General features: G+C 41.4%; 1 long non-coding RNA gene across 1 annotated transcript in view; it reads right to left on the bottom strand.

Moving 5' to 3' along the window:
- Positions 1-5669: 5669 nt before the first annotated feature.
- The window catches only part of LOC135187600 (uncharacterized), a 48545-nt gene continuing 38107 nt past the window's right edge, over positions 5670-16107 (bottom strand). Inside the window, exons 2-3 of the long non-coding RNA XR_010307383.1 lie at positions 7588-7674; positions 5670-5821 (exon numbers count right to left, since the gene is read on the bottom strand). This is a non-coding gene — a long non-coding RNA (uncharacterized LOC135187600). The remainder of the gene's footprint in view (positions 5822-7587; positions 7675-16107) is intronic.

The following is a 16107-nucleotide window of genomic DNA, read 5'->3' as shown; positions in this document are numbered from 1 at the left end:
AACTTCAAAGTCAATAGTGTAGGCAGCTAAATATCCAGCAGTGAATGCAATAATTCATGCTTTCAAGCAGAATCATAGAATAGAATCATAGAATCAACCAGCTTGGAAGAGACCTCCAAAATCATCCAATCCAACCTATCCCCCAGCCCTATCCAGTCAACTAGACCATGGTACTAAGTGCCTCAGCCAGTCTTTTCTTGAAGACCCCCAGGGACGGTGCCTCCACCACCTCCCTGGGCAGCCCATTCCAATGGGAAATCACTCTCTCTGTGAAGAACTTCTTCCTCACATCCAGCCTATACCTACCCTGGCACAACTTGAGACTGTGTCCCCTTGTTCTATTGCTGGTTACCTGGGAGAAGAGGCCACCCCCCACCTGGCTACAATGCCCCTTCAGGTAGTTGTAGACAGTAATAAGATCATCCCTGAGCCTCCTCTTCTCCAGGTTAAACAGGCCTTTGTTCACTTTCATCTGGCTGTGTAAAGAAACCATAAGCAAGGCCAACACGTATTAGGTTCTTAACAAGTGTGGAATGTGTGAAAAAATCTTAGTCTCCCAGATCCTGGTTTTGTGATGTAAGTGCTTTGTCTGGGCAAGCACAGTGATGCTTAAAATGACCAGCACTTCTCAGAATGAGATAAGGAGTAGTTGTTACCAACAGCATGGAATGTTAAGCCTGTAACTGAGACTAAGATGCAGATTATTCTCTTCAACATCACTTCTCTGACGACTGTGCCAGAGGTTGCTCTCTTCTCTTAGGTGGCCAGCACCAGAACAAGAGGACACAGCCTCAAGCTACGCCAGGGGAGATTTAGGCTCGAGGTGAGGAGAAAGTTCTTCACTGAGAGAGTCATTGGACACTGGAATGGGCTGCCTGGGGTGGTGGTGGAGTCGCCATCCCTGGGGCTGTTCAAGGCAAGATTGGACGTGGCACTTGGTGCCATGGTCTAGCCTTGAGCTCTGTGGTAAAGGGTTGGACTTGATGATCTGTGAGGTCTCTTCCAACCCTGATAATATTGTGATACTGTGAAGGTCAAGCACGTGTTTTAGTGAGCTCTTTCAGCATACCTTTTCTGGTATCTCCATCCTGTACTGTTGTTTTGTCAGTACAACCATGCTTGTGTTAGGAAATGTTGCCAGCATGTGTGTACTGCTCGTAAACTGCACATTGCAAAGCCCTTAACTGATCTGTGAGTCTGCAGAATAGTCCCATTCTCCTTTCTCAAGCTTTGCATTTCCATCTTCTCCCTTGTGACAGCATTACCAATCACACATTTGGCTGTGAACAAAAATATACCATTTGCAGGGCGTAAAGTTTCTTCTGAGCCGCATCAGCCAACTGCACAGCTGTCCCCTGTTAATGCACACAAAAGAGGGAACACACAGCAGGACTCTGAGCTTTCTTTGGCTTAAACTGCTCCATAAACCACGCTCTTTGCATGATATAGGCAGTGATATAGCACCCAGTATAAAGATCACTGATACAAAGTCATCAGAAGTGACAGCTTTGGCCTAACAGAGAAAGTCTGTCCAGACTTGGTGGTTTGCATCATTCAGTCACAAAACGTTTTAATCCAGTGCTAGGAAACAAATTTATTGCATCATTGAAAGTAGCCTCAGTCTGTATCCCAAACGATTTCCAGTCTGAAAAGGCAAGTAAAAAATGGATAGAAGAAAGGATGCATTATCTACCCACTTTCCCTGGAAGCTGTAAGGTCAAGCGACCTAACCAAGATTGAACATGGAATCTGTGGGCAAGGTTTTCCAAATCTCACTTTGATGTCTTAACCATAAAACCACCCTCCCTCACTCTTATGCATATCCTTTTCATTCCAGAGGCAGCAAAGCATGAGGCAGAATTTTTCAAAACAGCTTTCTCCTTTTGAAGTGCCACAAAACACGTTTGAAGAGCTGACCTCTCTGCAAGCGCTTAAGCGTGGAGTGAAAAGTCTGTCTGGATTTACATGTGCCAAGCATTTGGAAAATCAACAGAGAAGAGTTGCTTTGTTGCTTCTCTGCTTTGGTAAAACTTTGAAGATGACCAAAAGATGCAAAGTCATAGAGCAAAATCACGGGCAAAACAGTGAGTGTTCTCTTCTCTGTTGGAAAATGGGGGGCAGTGCAATCAAGCCTTGGATGTGAGGTCTGAGTATTGAAGCACAGTAAAACCACAGTGCTGCATGTGTGAAGAAGCTCAAAGGCATTTGTCCTTGGGCCTTCTGATAAACAGCTTCTGGGGGGGCTGTGAGTGAAGCAGGAGGGAATTGGGAGGAATATGCAAATTCCAATATCACAGTATCGCAGTATCATCAGGGTTGGAAGAGACCTCACAGATCATCAAGTCCAACCCTTTACCACACAGCTCAAGGCTAGACCATGGCACCAAGTGCCACGTCCAATCCTGCCTTGAACTGCCCTAGGGACGGCGACTCCACTACCTCCCCGGGCAGCCCATTCCAGTGTCCAATGACTCTCTCAGTGAAGAACTTTCTCCTCACCTCCAGCCTAAATCTCCCCTGGCGCAGCCTGAGGCTGTGTCCTCTTGTTCTGGTGCTGGCCACCTGAGAGAAGAGAGCAACCTCCTCCTGGCCACAACCACCCCTCAGGTAGTTGTAGACAGCAATAAGGTCACCCCTGAGCCTCCTCTTCTCCAGGCTAAACAATCCCAGCTCCCTCAGCCTCTCCTCGTAGGGCTGTGCTCAAGGCCTCTCCCCAGCCTCGTCGCCCTTCTCTGGACACGCTCAAGCATCTCAGTGTCCTTCCTAAACTGGGGGGCCCAGAACTGAACACAGTACTCAAGGTGAGGTCTAACCAGTGCAGAGTACAGGGGCAGAATGACCTCCCTGCTCCTGCTGACCACACCATTCTTGATGCAAATACTTAGGTGCACTAAAAATGCTTTTGCAGTAACTGCAAGTAGGGAAGATTATGCATATTCAAATATTTAGATGCACCAAATGCTAGTGAAAAGTACTACGTTGTATGCTGTATGCATTTCACACTTCTCACCCTAACTGCAAAGCATGTGCTTTGTAACTTGGAGTCTGATGCTCTCAATAAAGAGGTGGAGTTTGGATTGCTTAGCTCAAATTGAGCTGTCTCCAGTTCCCATCCCCTTCCGCAGTTCTCTTCCATTTCTAACTGTTAAATATGGTCAAAAAGAAGATCCAACACCGAATATCTGAGTATGACAGAAGTGGCAGAGTTTTCTGAGTGTCTAAGTGTTGGGTTTCTTTTCTTATAGATAGGAAAATTAAGTAGAATTGTGATATACTCTTTTTATTTTCCTATACAATTTCCTTCTGGGGAAACTACCCATCTGTGCATGTATATGTTTGAAGCAGGCTAGAATGTTTTGGTGGGGAGAACTAAATTACAGGCTGTGGAAAGAAAACAATGGTGATGTCTACTTCACTCATAGGCTTGCTGAGATGTATAAGAATCTAAGTCAAAACTTCTGCTGCTGATAAGGTCACTTCTGCTGGTGAGCTCGGAGCTGCATCTCAATCACTCGGCACCACTCTCACTAAGACTGCTGGCTGAGCTGCATCTCTCTAACCTCACCCTCCATTTTGGACTAATTCACTTTGCTTCCTAACCCCCTGGCCAAACCTCCATTCTTCCTTGGGACTGGAGTAAGGTTGAGAGGGGTAGGGGGAAGGTGAAGGGGTGGTTGGAAGCCCCTCCTGGGAACTCAGGTTTCTGGGAGGGGAGTTGTGTTTCTGTATTACATTTTTACCTTGTCTATTTCTGTCTATAACTGTATATATTGTAAATATCTGCTTGTCTATTGTTCTAGATGTAAATATAAGCTTCATTCATATTTCCAGAGCCAGCTCAGTCTAGTCTGGGTGATTTCTAAAGTGTGGGGGTGCAGGCAACACCCAAACCATCACAGTACACAATAAGGTTATTCTAATGAATCTATTCAATCTAGTCTTCATAATCATGGTATCTCCGAGGTAGAAAATTAATTGGATGAAGTTAAATATCCCCTTTTCATGTCAACAAAATTGGTTTTTCTGGGGATTAAAGGATTAACTTGGTATTAAGTCCCTAAAGAGGTTAAAACACTTTATTATTCATTACAAAACACAAAGATTGGATTGTTATTTTGGTTTTTATGTCACTGTTTGTCATTGCATCAAAATGGGAAAAACAGGCCTGACAGGAATATTTTAACTATTAAAATACCACCTAACACAGATCTTTTTTAAAGGTTTGCTGAAATTAGTAACCTTTTTGTATATCACCTAGCATCATAGAATCATAGAATCAACCAGGTTGGAAGAGACCCCCAAGATCAGCCAGTCCAACCTAGCACCCAGCCCTAGCCAGTCAACTAGACCATGGCACCGAGTGCCTATCACACTCATAACAATGAGCACCTCCAGTTTTCAGACTATACTAAATGCACCTTAACTCCACAAGCATTCCCAAGCTAATATTTTCTTTATGTTATCTTTCTTAAAGCTACAGAGTGAAGAAAATGGTCCATTATTTCTTCTTCAGAAGGAATTCTTGCAGAGGGGAAAGTTTTTTTAAGTGGAAGAATTAGTCTTGGAAAGCACTTCCCTCATCACTCTGGGACTGGTTTAACACCCATTGAATTCTGTGAGAGTCTTTCCGGTACCTTCAGCAAGCAATAGACCAAGTCTGAAAAGCTGTGTTTGTTAATGTCCCAATTTGAGTCCATGAGCAACACAGACTGGAGGACAGAAGTGATTCTTACTCCTTTTGAAGAGTAAGAATGAAGATACAGCACACTGATTGGAAGTTTGAATGTGAAAGGCAATCAGATAGAAAGGCTACATCCACAAGCCTATCAGACTACAGGCTACATCCAAGTCTATCAGACTAAATCTGTCCAGAATCCTCCACCCCCTCCACCCTCAGCAAGCCTAAGAGTAGGCCAAAACTTCCTCCCTTCCATCTTAGGTGTACAAGCTTAGGGCCTACAAAAAAGCTGGGGAGGGACTTTTTAGGCTATCAGATAGCGACAGCACTAGGGGGAATGGAGTGAAGCTGGAGGTGGATAGGTTCTGACTGGACGTGAGGAGGAAGTTGTTCAGCATGAGAGTGGTGAGAGCCTGGAATGGGTTGCCCAGGGAGATGGTTGAGGCCCCATCCCTGGAGATGTTTAAGGCCAGGCAGGATGAGGCTGTGGGCAGCCAGATCTAGAGTAGGGTGTCCCTGCCCATGGCAGGGGGGCTGGAACTAGATGATCCTTGTGGTCTCTTCCAACCCTGTCTGATTCTATGATTCTAAGCTCAAAATTCCCTGCCAGCTAGAGACCATCTCTCCCACACAAACCAGGAGACAAGGAGGGATGCACACTCTTCCCAGAGAGAGAAGTGTAGGGAGGAGAAGAGAAGGGAAGGGAAGGGGATGATATCAACCAAGCACTAGTTTATAAGCTGTGATACTGGAAAGTGGAATAGAATAACAGTATTACAACATCCTGAGATGACCAGGTCCATCTCCTGAGATGGGTCTTGGTCTCTGTAGTTTCCTTAAGGGAAAGTGGGACCCCCCTAAAACTAGCACAGTTAAACATCATTAAAACCTACACTTTTATAAAAACCTGATGCAGAAGCAAATCTTTACACTAAGATATTCTTTTGATTGACATCCTTTATTAAATTCCAATAGCTAAAATACTGCTTATATTAACAGCTGCTTCTGCTAAATCCTTTTGCCATTCCTCCCTGGCTAAATCAATGCAGTAAATAGCTCACTGTTTAACAGTGCCTTAAGCAGGAACGGTGCATACATTTCCTGGTGGAATCCAAAGATGGAATCCTGCAGCCTGTGAAGACCCTAGGGCATAAATGGGCACATGATTTTAGAACACCTAAATTCATGGTACCCTCTCAGCAGTAGAAGGCAGTAGGCTGGACGTATTTACACATTTACATTTTTTAAGTGTCCCTAATGTATGGATAGATTCACCAAGTGCAACAAACCTGCCTCTTCCATTAAAACAAAGCTCAGAATGTCTGTTTCCACCAGCTTAAGACATATGATGAAAGAAGTTTGCAGCCTGGCAGCCTCTTCAGAAAACCTTCCCTGACACAAGTGAAGTGTCACTGGTGACACCAGTTAGAGGCATCTGGAAGAATTATCTTCAATCATCTGTCAGTTAGCCAGTAATCGACACTTCATTTGCAGGGAGCACTGAGAGAAAGAGCATGGATGTAGGCATGCCTGCTGAAACACATCACATAGCTAACTCTAGTCTTATTTCTTCTTAACTGGAAAGCTTTGGACACTGAGGAATGTTCACATGGGAAAGTCATAAAAAACCTGATTGGGTTGATTTTTGTTATCTGTTGCACTGAGAGTTTGGCTTAGTGTTACTCCACTAACAAGACACAGTGCTGGAATCCTTGGCACCAATAGATGATTCTTGGAGGAAAAATGCTTTACAGCAGTACTTTAGCTTCTGTGAATTCAACCCAACTTTTAATCTGTATTGTATAAGATACAGACTGTGAACCCTGCAATGCTTTACTGCATAAAGCATAAATCCAGCCAAGGTGTAAGTTCAAGCCAAAACAGAGCAAAAACCAGTTGCATAAGGGATATTTTAGAGAGAATTGGTACTAACCATACATAGAGCATTTTCTTTCTCAGAAAGAAAATATTCTCAAATAAGAGTTTAAGAGAAATGGAGAATCAGGGAGATGGAGACATAGGAAGGTTGTCCCAGACCACAGGAGCAGCAGAGGGGAGATATTTAAAGGGTGCCTGAGAAGCACTGTGTTTCATGTTGATACTCATCTGCCTGCTCAGATATGCTCAGTCCTTGATGTGCAGTTGTACCTCCATCATTGATTTGGATACCATCACAAATGGCTGGGCTATGCTTTCCTCTCAGATCTTGCTACTGGCTTTGAAACTATCCCTGTCCCATTTTCTCAGCTGCTGATCCTCTGAAAGGAGCAGTAAATTCCTCTAACTCCAGCTAGAGCTATTCTCTAAACTCAATGCCCAGTCAAACCCTCTTCATATTGCCATCATATTGTCATGTCCTCTACAGAGGTCTTAGTTCAGGCTTCAGATAATTTTTTTAAAGTACAAATAATAGAGGGTGGGAAGAGCCAAAGTATCAGAAGAAAGCTGTTCTTGGGGCATTTCCAGGCAGAACCAAAGCAGGAAACTCTAAAAAGCATCACAAAAAAAAAGATTGTCTTGATATCTCCCACCAAATTTTGGCAGTCCAGTAAACAGGAATAAGCTGACAAACTTTGAATGCTTATCCACTGAATACAAGATTTGACTCATATTAGTTATACCCATCTTTAGTAAAAACTCAGCCCCACAACCCCCCAGGGACTTCTCCAGTACTGCCACTTTGATGTCTGTATAAGGAAGATTTAAACTCAGAGCTTCTGGAGTATCTCACATGGTTCATTTTTCAGCACTGAAGGCTAGCATCTTTTCTTTTCCTAATTCTCATCTCATTTATTACATTAATGAGAGAATCTTCTGTGCTGCTAATGATTACACTGCAGGAGAAAAACTTTTCCACATCTTTCCAAGCAACAGACACCCTCTTTATGGCTTTGTTTCAGGAGACTTACAAGAGAAAGGGATGAGATTCCATGGAAACTTCCCTTCTTCTGGCTGTTGTCCCATGGTTGCACTTCTGTCACAGTGTGCTCTGTCACCTGGCATGATGTCGAAAGAGATGCTGGCTAGGGCAGACACATGGCATACATTTTGAACAAGGCAATTTCAATATTCCCATCATTTAAAGAAACAATCGTTTCAGAGCACAGGGAACAGTAAAAGTGCTGATGTATACTGAAGGTAAATCCCCATTCTTTGGCTCTTTGTTGTGCTCAGCAGGTGGTAATCAACAACCTGATAAGATTAGTGAGACCTTTAACATTTCAGAAAGGAGTGTAGGAGCCATGAAAAAGTCTTATAATTGACGAGTATTGCAACAAGCTCACCCAGGGCAAAAGCATACTGTGCTCATTTTTTGTTTATCTCATCCCTGACAGTAGATATCAAACTTGTAATGCATTTTCTGAAAACAATAAAGTATCAAGACAATACTCCTACAAGCCTTTTCTTTCTGGCTTAATGATGGATACTCTTATTAAATCAAAGACTATCTAGACTTGCAATGGAGAAAAATAGAAACCCAGAAAGTTGCCATTTGATTCTAAAGAAGTTGTGCTGGATTCAGCTAGCAGTGCTGATTTCATACCAAAGAATAAATACTTATGAAAGAGATAATACATTTTGAAGGCAGAGATATTGCCTGGTATGCTTAATGACAGCAATATTCTACAGTAATGGTAATGATGACTGCTTTAATTTTTCAGATCAGGAGGATTTTCATGCTATTCCTCCTCCCCCCCCCCCCCCCCCCCCCAAAATAATAAGACCCCTGGACACAGTCAACTCTTTCACTGTGCTCAGTTGCTTTATCTCAGAATTAGGTGTATTGAAAATCATCCAGAAATGCTTTTCTTTGCAAACAAATGTGTTCAGCGTTAAAGCAATAGTACATGAGTTTGGACAGAAAGCAGGTAGTTTTCCTGGCTGGAAATTGAAAAGCAGAATTGTATGGGCTGACCTCTTTTATGGTTGTGTTGTGAGAGTTTGGAGTGCACTCATTTCAGAATAAAAATCTCATAGAATCATAACATCATAGAATTATTTTGGTTGGAAGAGATCTCTAAGATCATCTAGTCCAACCATCGACCTAGCACCACCATGGCCATTAAACCATGTTCAAAATGCCATGTCCACACATTTCTTGAACATCTCCAGGGATGGTGACTCCACCACCACCATCCCACCCTGGGCAGCCTGTTCCAATGCCTGACCACTCTTTCTCTCAAGGAATTTTTCCTATTATGCAGCACCAACCTCTGCTGGCACCATTTCAGGCCATTTCCTCTTGTCCTATCAGTTGATACTAGAGAGAAGAGACCAACCCCCACCTCACTATCACCTACTTTCAGGTAATTGTAGAGAGCAGTGATCTCCCCTCAGCCTCCTCTTCTCTAGATTAAACAATGCCAGTTCTCTCAACTGTTCCTCATGAGACTTGTTCTCTAGACCCTTCATGAGCTTTTTTTCCCTAACAAAGCTGGTTTAGGAGTTCAATCAGGATTCAGATATGTAAATGTCTAACTAACAACTCTGAAAGGTTTCTGGGCTAAAATGGAGCAGTTCTCAGAAAACTAATTATAGCAGCCATTTATGAGATCTGATCTCACTGCACTTCTATCTAGAGCCCAAAACAGTAGTAGACACAAACTGGTTGTCACTTGCTGGCAGCTGAAACTATAAATGTCCTGCTTTTGCCCATAAAGGGCTGAGTTATAGAGAAATTATACCCCTAACCATACACATTGTGTGAAATCATTGGAATTGAAAAGTAAAGAGATGGGATCTCAAAGTTCCACTGATGTTAGTAAAATGACAAAATATCAAGATGGAGTTGGAGATCAGGACTGAATTATTGAGAGATACAAATGCAAAAAATCATATGATTCTATGATTCAAAAAAAAAACCCAAAAACCCAGCACTGTTGGGGAATTTAGGGAAAAATAAGATCTGGACTGCATAGGTTTAAATGGCAGTATTGACCTTTCCCCCAGCAAATAATCCAGAAAAAAAATCATTTTGTTTGACAGAACTGTGGGATGCTTCTCTACATGAAAGAGAAGACCTCTCTCATGGGAACAGGCTGGTTACCCCAGGATTAAGCCCTTTGATTTACTTTTCCTCTCTCACATAGCCACAGAGAAACCACCTTGGTTCTGGGCCACATGTGAGCAGTGCCTACTGAAGAGTAGAAGTATTGGACCAGGTAAAAGCAGGTCAGGACTTTCACTCACAAATGAGGTAAATCTTCCAGTCTGGATCATCCTATGAGAAAAACAAACAATCCAAATACAGAGGGCAAGCAGCCCAGACACTACCTCCTGCATTTTGCAGCTCTGTAGGCTGTGTGCTACACTGCAGCCACAACTATCTGCATCATCCTTAGCATGAGTTGTCTACATCTTCATGTAATTGCTGTGCCTTTAGGTGTGCACTGAAAGCATATCTAGTTTTGAAGCGGATGGACAGAGTAGTGTTAGCATTATATGTGAAGGATCAGGACTCAAACATGTATTCCTCTTCTCTGGCAGACTCTTCTGTTTGTCCTGAGTCCTGTGCTACTTCAGTGGGGCTGAAACCCATGCAGAAGCCAGATAATTTAATGCCAGTGTGAACCTTGTTTACCATGATTTCTTTGGGAGGAAAGCAATGGATAGAGTCCTCCAGATCACAAGAGCTGAAAGAGCCCTAACACAACACAATTTATGTTCCTCTACACCACAACAAATATGGTGAGAGAAACAGGATCTGGCTGACCCATGATAGACACGAAATATTCTTTTCTGCACTGAATGGCTTCACAAATTCATTCAAAAGACCAGGCTTCAACCAGGAATGGTGTCATCCACAGGGAATCTGGAGTCACTTGTAAGGGTAACTGATCAGTGTATATTCAGAGGTCACCGCTTTGGAGGATGAAGGTGATCGTGACAGCTTTGCCTCTCCCTGGCACATTCTTTTGCAAGGCACAATTCAAACAGTTTCTAGCAACTCTGACATGAATGGAATTATTTTAATTGTCTTCAAAAGTCCTTAAATCTGTGTCATAACATCCAACTGATCTTTGGGCAGTAAAATCTCAAGGCAGGAATATTAAGTTTTTATTAACCTGGCAGTCACTCAAACCTTCACTCTCACTTAGAGCACTATGGAGATGATTGGTGTGAAGATCTCAGCAGGGCAGTACTCTGCCTTTGAATGTCACTATTTCTGGACATGACTCAGCTGAATTAAAGCTTCTTCACAGGCAAAATTTGGCCTTCTTAATAGATTCTAGGCACTACAGTTTCACCTGCTAGGAAAAGAACTCCAAGCTACTGTAGAAGGAAAACCACTTCAGTATTACACAGAGGAAAATAAAACTGGTGAGGCAGTTGATGATGTTGACTTTGTCTTTCTAAGAAGAAGGGGTTAAGGGGAGCATCTTTACACTGCATTAAGTAGAAAGGGAGCCAAGTGGAAAATGGCACAGAAGAACTTCCCTCTGTGCCAGCTCATAGTAGTTGGTGATACCACTAATTTTGTGTGCATAACTCTATTGCTCATAGAATCATGCCTTTCTTTAGAGGTTGTATTTAAAGCCTCCAAATTATCAGACAAGATGGTGACTGTCAAACACACACCATCCTCTGTCAGATTTGCATGGAGAACCAAAGAGAACACTGCTAGTAGTTGTCCTGACATCGTCCTGGGTGTAAAAGAGAACTATCTTGCTGAGCCTATGTACCTCACAAGTGTCATACACAATATAAAATGTATATTTAATATTTATTATTTCCATTTAAAAGATAAATTAATTAGTAACTGATATGATTTTTCTTGCTATTTTAGTATTTAAAATTCAGGAAATAACACAGAAATCTAAAAGACAAACACAGCTTTGATCTGCTCTAGGTGATCCTGCTCTGGCAGGGGGGCTGGACCAGATGATCCTTTGAGGTCCCTTCCAGCCCCTGACATTCTCTGATTAAGATACTCATCCCTACATTTAAAGATACAAAGTTGGGCCAAGGAGAAAACATTATTCCAGCCAAGTTGTAATAAATTTCTATGCTGCAGTTCCTAAAATATTTTCTTGGAATTTATGGCATCACTGGAACTAATTCCTTGCATTTTAAAGCACATAACTTTATTGTTTTATGTTTTATACTAACTCGCTGGGTTACAAATGTTCTCATTCTCTTTGGGCTTTGTATTCATAAATGCAGTTAATCATAATTTAGAAGTGCATAAACTTGATAGGACATTTTTATAACTTTGTTGAACACTTCAAACTGGCTGCACACAAAAGCAATTAAAATACAGAAATATTTTAGGCCAGTGTTATTGTAATTCATTCATTACCGAGATAGAACAAATCACAGCTTTTAGAATCTGATTCAGGCCACTCTGTAGCTTCAGTGACAACCACAAATCACATACACGCATATAGATTTTCTTACATCTGCCCAGTCTCCCCTGCAAACAAATCTGTTTCCTTTCTGTCCACTAAGCTTTCTCAGCTCTCTGTCTTTCCACATGCCAAGCCTTTGTTTTCTATTAAAACAACACACTCAGCTGCTTAGCAGTGAACACTCGGAAAAAAGAAGTCTGTGTGTTCCTTTGGTGCTGCCCTAGAATTATTGTTCTCTACAAGATGTAACTTTCTCTTCTTCACCTTCTCCAGTGACAAAATGCCAACCTTCTTCAGCTGAAGAGAGTTAAAGATTTATTGGTCTGTCTAAACCAGACTTTGAGAAGCACAGAGGAAATTTCTGTTGAGCAGATGCCCCACAGAAGGCGTTTGCAATACTTAAAATCAACTTAACATTCCTTTTCAAGGGACTAAGCATCCCATAAAACAGCCCACCTTTCAGTTCTGCTGCTGATGTTTCAACTCTTGCTTACCCTTGATGGTAGAGTCAACAGTTGAGACAATCAGGAAGAATAGCAGATACATCTCAGAAAGCAACTCATTTTAAATACAAGCTGCAAGATCAACCACACTAAATAGCTGCCAGAGAGGTGCTGTGGAGGTGCAGTCCACACAGTTTGACTTGGGAGTGTCACTGGTTGTATTAGTTGACTCTGATCTTCTCTGGTTTTAAACAACAGTCCATTCTGGGTTCTTCTCAACCTCACACAAACACACCTTGAAGTCCACAAGTCCCCTGTAATTCCTATGATTTTTCCTGTCTTTTTTAAGGAGCAGCTGATTTTTCAGCATACTTTCCACAGAGAGCTCCTTGTGCCCTAAGAAACAGTTATGTTCCAAAGTTAATTCACTGACTGAACTACAAAACTTGAGAGGAAGGATTTGTATAGGATACGCTGAGAGTCTTGTTAACAAGGACGCCACAGCAGCATCTGGTGTGATAAAAATGATGTTGAAAGATTGTCGAAGCAAATAAAACAATTCAAACAATTCACCTGACAAGGAAAAACAAATCTCACCATTGTATGTCTCAGTGAAGTGGTTTCAAATCAAAACCAAAGAAAATACTCAGAAATATAGATATACAATATTTATATAATATTTATCTGTTTGTGATTGTGGGAGTCTTTATTCAGAGCTTTCAGAAGAAAACAGTATCACAGTATCACAGTATCATCAGGGTTGGAAGAGACCTCACAGATCATCAAGTCCAACCCTTTACCACAGAGCTCAAGGCTAGACCATGGCACCAAGTGCCACGTCCAATCCTGCCTTGAAGTGCCCAAGGGATGGCAACTCCACCACCTCCCCGGGCAGCCCATTCCAACACTTGAATGGTAGATGCAGAATGTGACTCTGAGGGAGTTCGTTGAGTATGACCATGGAAGATCTGTCAGGTTTATTATTTATTATCAAGAGCTTCCACAACAGCATTGGAAACCTACATAAGGTGAACGTTTGCCACATTGCCCCATTTAAATAAGGCCCTAGGAAGCCCCAAACAGGCCTATTTCCTTGGTGTGACAGGTCTCAGAAGTGAGCCTGACACCTGGTAGCAATAGCACTTGCAGAATCAGAACCAGAGAGCAGGAGAGTGTTGTAAGCTTTTGTTAAACCTGACAGTTTAACTCACTGTTGAAAAAGGAATTTATAGACTTCTAGTTTTGATTTAAATCACTGATTTATCGCTTGCATTCCATCCCAAACTTTTCCCAGTGAAAGACTTTGTATTAGCAGCTCCACTTTGCTTAGCAGGATTTCTTGGTGGAGCTTCCTTACCTGAAGTGTTAATCAAGCTCTTCTTTCAAAACCCAGTTTCTGTCAGTCTTTTACAGTCACGTAGATATCTCCAACACAGCAGGGTAAAATTTCTCATACAAATAATATACTCATCAGGAAATGTCATGCCCAGACAGTACATACAAACATTTGAAAATCCAAGTCAAATTCAGCAAGCTGAAAATAGCAAAGCAGAATGGGCAAATAATGTCTAAATATTTTATGTAAGCATTGGATAAATGGAATATTTCAATTGCTTCGTGTCCAATTATGTCATTATCTCATGAGATCAGCTATTTAAAAAAAGAAGAAACATCTTAAAGACATTTTAAGGGTAAAACAAAGAAAAAAACAAGAAATTGTTTATATTAAAGGTTTTGACTAAAAAAAATATTTTTAATCAATTCCAGGAAATATTTTCTTTTAAATATACTGCAGGAAATCATTGTGGATTGTGATTCACTCAAGATTTTGATTTAGTGACAAAAGAGGCAGTGGGGATGGAGAGAGGCTATTTACCCAGTTCTGACTGTTACCACAGGTCTTCACCTGATGTCATACTGTATAGGCAGTATGAGTGACCACCACAATTCATACTGGCATAGCAATAATGGCACTGATCTGTCTAAGGACTGCTGCACATGGAGAAATTTGTTTGTTTGGTTGTTTTTTTAGTGCACAGCATTAAGTTTTAAACTAAGGTTTTGTACACATAGAAGTAGATTCATGCATATCTTAAAAATTTGTTGCATTAAAATTATTGCCCTTTAAGACTGCATATAAATGACCTTCAATATCTGGAATGAAGTGCAGGAAACATAAAGGACATGCATTCTAGGACTGATTCATAGCATATCCCAAGAAGAAAGGTGAGTGAAACTCTGAGAGCAGGTAGGTGCATGGAAAAATGGACCAGCTTATCCTCGCTGTTCAGAAATCCCAAGCACTGATTCTTGGCTGCACCGCAACTGCTCTTGACTACAGAGCAAAAAAGATGTTGAATGAAAAGAACAATGTTTAGTGGCTGTTTATTATCTGAGTTACAGCTGTTCTGTCTAGCGTGGAAAAACTCAGTCCTAATTTATTTCCTTTTGTCACACTCCTAAAAGAGTGACTTCTCATGCCTACAAAGGCACTGCGCTGTCCACAACACATAGCTCACAGACCTGTTAGCACACATTTGAGTATCTTGACTGTGTCCTTCTCTGAATATAGTCCAGAAAACTCACTCATCACTTAAAAAAAAAAAAAAATAATTAAAACAAAAATGAAAAAGGAGAAAAAACTCTACAGAACTTAGGAAAAAAAGCCTAAAGCCAAATGTGCAAAAGCAGAAGGACTTCATGCTATTTGGAAAGCTAAGGCACTGCTAATGATGTCCAGATAGCATCTTTCAGCCCATGTTATACGTGGTTTACAATACTATCAGGCACATCTAAACACAAGGGGGATTTTACTCTTCTCACAGCACCACACACTACCTCCTTATATCCTTAAAGCAGAGTCTAAATGATACATAATCTAGCACTCTCTACACAGGAGCATTTCACCCAGCAGAGGTGCTGCTTTCCCTTTTAAAATATTCCAGTTTACACATTACTGGAACTTGTTCCACCACCATAATTCTCATAAACCTAATTAATCAATGTTCAGATTCAACTTGGCTAAGAAGGCAGGTATGTTTGGAAAAGAAGAAAACTAAAAAGAGAGAGAAAAAATCCTTTATCCAAGTCACTGACAATGATTTGTCGAGCTTACCCGAGCCTTGCGCTCACTTGGATGGTAGGAAGCAGCTAGACAGATCTTATACTGAATCCAGCCCTTATTCTGTGCTTGGGTTATACAATATATTATACCTTGTGTAAGTAAAGTTACAGTGGACTCACATTTCACATCTAGAGAAACAGCTGCTTTTTTCATTTAAAAATCTAAATTAAATCATAACTTAAAAGCTATGTTTCGTCATCTACAGAACATGCCAAATCATACGCCTGAAATACAAAACTGATGCTGAAATTCTGGTAATATTTAACATATTCTCTATGAAGAAAGCATTCTTCTGGAGCTTGGAAACTGACTGAACAATAGCAGCTTTAGGACCTCCAAAGCCGAAGGCGTACAAAGGTTATGAGAATGTGTCTGCCCAAACCTACAAATCAAAAGAGTAACAACAATACCATATGTTACAGAACATAAAGCATCCTTCACAAACACTATAAAACCCCCACATATCTCTGCCTTGGGAGAGTCCCACTGGCCAGTGGAAGGTTGTGTTTCATT

This window comes from Pogoniulus pusillus, chromosome 2 (genome assembly GCF_015220805.1).
Source record: "Pogoniulus pusillus isolate bPogPus1 chromosome 2, bPogPus1.pri, whole genome shotgun sequence".
NCBI classification, from domain to species: Eukaryota; Metazoa; Chordata; class Aves; order Piciformes; family Lybiidae; genus Pogoniulus; species Pogoniulus pusillus.
The sequence above is the reverse complement of the archived record's forward strand: the minus strand, read 5'-3'. Positions and strand labels throughout refer to the sequence as shown.